The following is a 6,361-nucleotide window of genomic DNA, read 5'->3' as shown; positions in this document are numbered from 1 at the left end:
GATTGACCTTGAAAGACATAATTTCCCATGTGATAACATTCTAGTGCAGAATGTCATCTCTTACCACATATTTAACACTCAAGCATATAACCAGTAGATAAAGTATTGGAATTCCTATGAAAACAATTCACAGTTGTATGCCCTCTTTTTTTGCAGATTTGGCACTCTATAACCATATTAGATCTGTTCTTAGTATTACCAGACCATGTTCCATTACCATTTTGCCTAGAATTCCAAAAAGAAGAACCGTCAGTGAACCCTCCATTGAAATTCTTGCCTTTGAAACCACCATTTGCTCTGTAGTTATTTCCACCATTTGATCTGTAATTGTTACTACCATTTGATCTGTAGTTATTGCCTCTATTATAATTATTGCCCCCATTTTGACCAAACTGTTGTCTTGCATTTGTATGAGAGGCATTCTCTAGGAAACCAAAACCAAATGGTGGATGTGGATAGATAGGAAGCTGTGGAACATGAAACTGTTGTGGCAATTGAGAATTATAGGGCTCAGATGGAAACTGAAGTTGAGATGGATTGAGGTATGAGGATGGAGCAATTACACCACCTGTAGTGGATAGCAAATGACAATGTCCTAGAGGATTAGAACCAGAAGTAAAAGATGACCCCTGTGAACTACTTGAACCTTAAATATACAATGCATATAGATTCTGAGATAATACATTTGTTTCCCCTTCTATCTATTTTTCAGCACCCAACAATTGAGCTCTAAATTCCTTTAGAGTTATAAATGATTCTCTAGCCAAAATTACAGTTGGAATTATGGCATATTCTTTTGGTAAACCAGCAAGCCCTGCAATGATCACATCATTATCTGACATAGATTCTCCAACTGCAATTAATTGTTCCTTGATACTCTTCAGTCTTAACAAGTACTTATCAACATAATGACTTCCTTTTTGTATAGTATGCAATTCAGTCTTTAAATGGTTCACTCTGGATTTAGACATAGATGCATATCTATCAACAAGATTGGACCAAGCTTCAAATGCAGTTTTGCAACCAAGAACATACTCAATTGCTTCATCAAAAAGTGCAGTAATCAACAAACTCAGCAATGCCATATCCATAGATTCCCATTCAATATATGCAACACTAATTTCATCAGTCACTCCTTTCTCAGTATCAATTACAAATTTAGGTGGACAAGCAGTATCCCCATCAAAATGACTAAACGTCTTAAACCCTTTCAAGACTGACTGAAATTGAAATGCCTATTTGGCAAAGTTATCATCCTTGAACTTTATAGTCAGCATCCCTAAAATATTCTCAACTTTTATATTTGTATTAGCCATGATCAACAAAATTCAAGAAAGACTAAAACTTTCATAGAGAATTGCAGAAATCACAAAAGATTGACACTTTCATATTCAAGAAAGATTGAAACTTTCTTCCAAGTAACTTTTATGCAGAAATCACGAAAGATTGACACTTTCGTATTCAAGAAAGACTGGAACTTTCTTCCAATCAAACTGTAAACTATTCACGAAAGATTGACACTTTCGGATTCACCAAGAAAGATTGACACTTTCTTATATTCCAAGAAAGAATGACACTTCCTTGTAGATATCTCCTTCACAATCCAACTTTTAAGCAGAAATCAACCAATTATCATGTAGATAAATTGAAATAGAAGGAAAAATGCAGAAAACCCTAAATTTGCATATCACATAAGCTAACACCTTGAATCTGTAAATCAATCAGCTACACAGAAAGTGAATAACACTGGAACAAAATCACCTGAAAAATTTCTTCGCTAGAACAACAAAACTTCTGCCCAATTTCAGCTTCCATCCTTCCAAGAATTTCCGATAAATCCTCGTTGAAGAAATTACAGAACCCACGATCGCTAACACGAACACGAACACCGACCGCAACCCATGTACATTGGAAGAACTCCTAGAATCGAAATCAGCGATGAACCTTTCCCAGTGATGATACCATCTTAACCTTTATGTATGTATAGCAGAGAAATGCAAAAGAAACGGTTGGAGGAAAAGAGAAAGTTTTAGAGAGAGAAGTAAATGGAATTCTTGTATTTCACTCACTGAATACCAAATGGCACGTATACAATGGTTATGTACCTACCATTCATATTACAACAATGACCACAATACCTTCTACTCCTAACTAACTCCATTTCCAACTAACTCCCAATTACAACTAACTCAACCTCTTGTCAAATTAACAAGTGTCACCATCTTGCTATATCTAATATTTCTTTCACCCCATTGGTGTTGCCCAACATTTACATTCTCCCCTACCACTTTGGCAGCTATTTTTTCTTGTTGGAGCCTTCACTCCAATTTCGTGATTTGCCCACCCAGCTGGATTTGTGAACTTGGGCTGGTTTTTTGGTTATCGGTGGGTAAGAATCCCCTCATATGGTTTGATTTTTCAAGTTGGAAATATTCTTCTTAATCAAATTGTGGCGACACTGCTTTACCTGGCCAGATCATGGCGGCTTCGCTTTGCTTGGCTTGCGGTTCCGGCCAATCTCACAGAAGCAATAAAGTCACAAGTTAAGATGAACGAACCTGTGGAGATGAGCAGATGGGTGGATTCCATTTTCGGATTACGGTAGGTTTTGTTTGTACCGCGTCTAATGGGTGATGTCTTACTTAGCAAGTGATAAGGCCTCGCTTACCAACTATGATTTGATGTGGTCTCACTTGTTGCCGATGACATTGTGTGTGCTTGGTTTGCGTTCGTTGAGTCTGTCGTATTTGTAGTGGATCTAAACCAGTGGCTTGTGCTAATACAAGTAGTGCTTGTGGTAGCAATTAAAGATTACTTTGTATACTTATTTGTGCTAATTCTTTCCGGATCATTGAATTGATCACTAAAAAATATAGCCATGTGGTAACTTTTGTAATTTGTTTATTTATTAATGAAACTATTATCACTTCTAGTCAAGAAAATGGGATCTCCAATTCTAAATGCATGATGACTATTGAATAAAATTTGGAAAATTTACCATTCTATTATTAAGTTATAAGGCGCAACTTCCTTGGAGAATTAAGTATTTTATGTTGAAGACATCATCACCTCAAGGGTAAATTTTGCAAGTTTCATTCAGACATATCTTCCGAGAATCAAACATGATGGCAGAAGTGGTTGCTGATCTTGGATATTAATATCATATTTGTATTTGGTTTTTACGATTTTCTAGTTCCATTGCAAGATACATGTACTATGATTATGTCTATAAAGATCACTCGAGGATCCTTACTATAATTACAGTTTGTTTGAAAAAAAGAGAGGGCCTAATTGGATTATTAGTTCCCGTGGTGATAAGGTAGTTGGAAGATAACTCATATGGTAAAAAAAAAAAAAACCTAGATTTAAGCTCTTGTGGTGAAGTTTGTTAGGATTTATGCCCAAAATTGAAAATTTCGCCAACTTTCTATTAATTATTAGCACGTGAGCCACACATATTAGGCTCAAACGGAACTCTCTATTAGTTGTTAGCACATGGGGCTGGCTCACGTGCTAATAATTAACCGAAAATTTACAGAATTTTTAATTGTGGGCATAAATCCTAATAAACTTCACCACATGGGCTTAAATCTTAGTTGTTTTTTAGGACAAGGGCTATCTTCCAACTACCGTGTCATCATGGAAAATATTAATCCAATTAAGCCACAAATAAAATAAAATAAAATAAAATAAAAGCAACTAATTGCCTCTTAACCCTCTTGAAACCCATATCCATGTATATAGTTGGTCGTCATGATTTTGCCTACTTCTCAAGTCTCTGCAACACAATAACGTTGTACACTAAAACTTGGAACCGCATGTTGAGTTCCTGCTGTGGCGGTTGCAGACTTGCAGTGATCATTTTGAACACATGCGACATGCGTTTGATTATAAGATCATATATATGAATGCCCATGGCCATCTGTGTTCTGGCTCAGGTGACATGAAAAGATCTAGGGTTTGGTTCTTAATTAGCGATCGATGGTACTAATTAAGTTCTATCCTCTGCGAAACAAATATCATTCCCACCTTTTTTTATGTGTCTTATTACTGTGTTCATAATATTTTTTCAAGTAATAGATTCACCCTATTGAATTTGATCTTCCTCTTGCGCCCCCAACTTATATTTTCTTTTTTGATATAATTAATGGGAAGGGGCATAAAAATTTGAGCAAAGTGTAAGTACAACTGAGAAGCACACATATTTTTAGGTCAGTGAGGACCAGACCTAATTAAGCCGAGCAACTCAACTCAAAGACGGTAAGCGTGTGCGGGTCGTGTGTAACTGTATATAGCAGCTCATCTTTCTGCCCTTTAAGATTCATGCTTCATTAATCATAGTTGACTAAAATTATACATACATTCACATATATAGAGTTCCATTTCGTTGAGAGATCCCTCAACACATTACGGTGCTCATTCTTTAGCTTTTTCAACGATCTAAATCGTCTATATTTTAACGCATATTATCTTTACAAAAAATTAGACAAATCTAAAATCACTAAGCCATCCAACTGTAGTTAAGAATATAAATGAATACGATTTTTCAATGTTGACAATTTGACAATAATATAATTGACAATTTAACAATACATACGTGACTCTCTACGATTGAACTTAGCTACCAATTTCACACTTGTATTGTTTTATTTACAAATCAACGGATAGATTCAAAGTTGTGCAAGAAAGTTTTCTTTTCCTCGTATAAAATTGCTCAAGTTGTTATAAAAATAACCCTTACTGCTAATTTTAGAGGCTTAAATCATTTTCCAAAACTTTCAAAGTTGGTGCGAGTTGACATTCTCTCCTCGGTTTCCTAATTTATTCCTTTGGTTGGAACCAATACATGGTACCAAAATTTACTTCAACAAAGTTTCAAATAGTTGATCAGGACATCCTTGACAATTATGCTATTACTAAATGACACACGCATCCTCAAACACAAATTTTTCCCAAAATATTTGAGAAACTACTATAGTCTACAAAGTTGAACTTGTTGTCGATCCTAATAATTAGGATAGATATCTTTGAACCTTCATCCCAATTTTTGGCTCTCTTATAGACTGATTCAGATTGCCTCTGTTTTCTCCTGTTTATCACACAGCGTACTAAAAAGGAAGGCAGATTGTCTGCCCTCCTGTTTGGGTGTCTTTCCCATCATTTCCTATTTGTGCGGTCATGGTTAAGTCACGTCAACATTTTATATTCAAATTGCTTTTTGTTTTATTATCTCTATAAAAAAAATCAATATAAAATATTAACGTGACTTAACCGTGGCAGCACAAAATAGAAGGGGATGAAAATGATACTCAAATAGGAGGGCAGACAATCTGCCTCCACTAAAAAGATGATCAAATTTTTTAAAAGTGTTTTCTCCTGGTCGTTTTTGTTCTTAATGAAGGCTAATAATTTGTTGTTCCGAGACGCGTCTAACCATGTGTTTTTGGAATTTCTACATATCTAACAGTTTGCAGCTCGCTACAAGAATTCATTCAACTAATTACTAATTAAATATGAAAAATCTGTCTATACCATGGCCTAAAAGTATATTTTGTTTATACACTTAATTAAAGAAGTGATTTCTGTTATCTCAAGGCACGTCGATCGGTCTCCACAAGACCGTTTCAGCAGTCATAGGTCTGTTCTTGATTTTCGGCCTTTTTCTTGTTATCTCCGTCCATCCATCTCTAGATAGATCTCATTTCCATCAACAAAAATGGTTGGGGTGAGTCAAACAAATGTTTTTAGTACGTAATTAGGATTTTTTAATGAGTAATGTTATTCATATCATGTTTTTATATCATATTTCTATACTACTTTAGGTGTAAACAGTCATATTATTTAAAGAATTTGTAAAACCCATGGAGAGGAAGGACCACTATTATCATTTAATTAACTAGTTTTCTTAATTATTAGTTTATTAAATAATGAACTAATTTTAAAAATCTGATTAATTCAAATGTGTGGCTGTCCACATCAAGTGTCACCTAAGGTGGTATGAAAATGTGGTACAAAAACATGGTATGAATAACATTACTCTTCTTTAATTTATGAGTAATGTTATTCATATCATCTTTTTATACCACATTTCTATATCACCTTAGTTGACATTTGAGATGGACAACCACATCATTTGAAAAATTTGCAAAACTCAAGGAAGGAGAAAAACTCCTCGTATACCACAATTGTCATTTAATTAACTAGTTTTTTTTTTAATTATTAGTTTATTAAATAATAAACTAAATTTAAAATTTTGATTAATTCAAATAATGTAGTTGTCCACATCAAATATCACGTATAAAAATGTGGTAAAAAATAATAATATGAATAACATTACTCTTAATTTATCAGAATTCTTTAA

Source organism: Pyrus communis, chromosome 1 (assembly GCF_963583255.1).
Source record: "Pyrus communis chromosome 1, drPyrComm1.1, whole genome shotgun sequence".
Lineage (NCBI taxonomy): Eukaryota > Viridiplantae > Streptophyta > Magnoliopsida > Rosales > Rosaceae > Pyrus > Pyrus communis.
The sequence above is the reverse complement of the archived record's forward strand: the minus strand, read 5'-3'. Positions refer to the sequence as shown.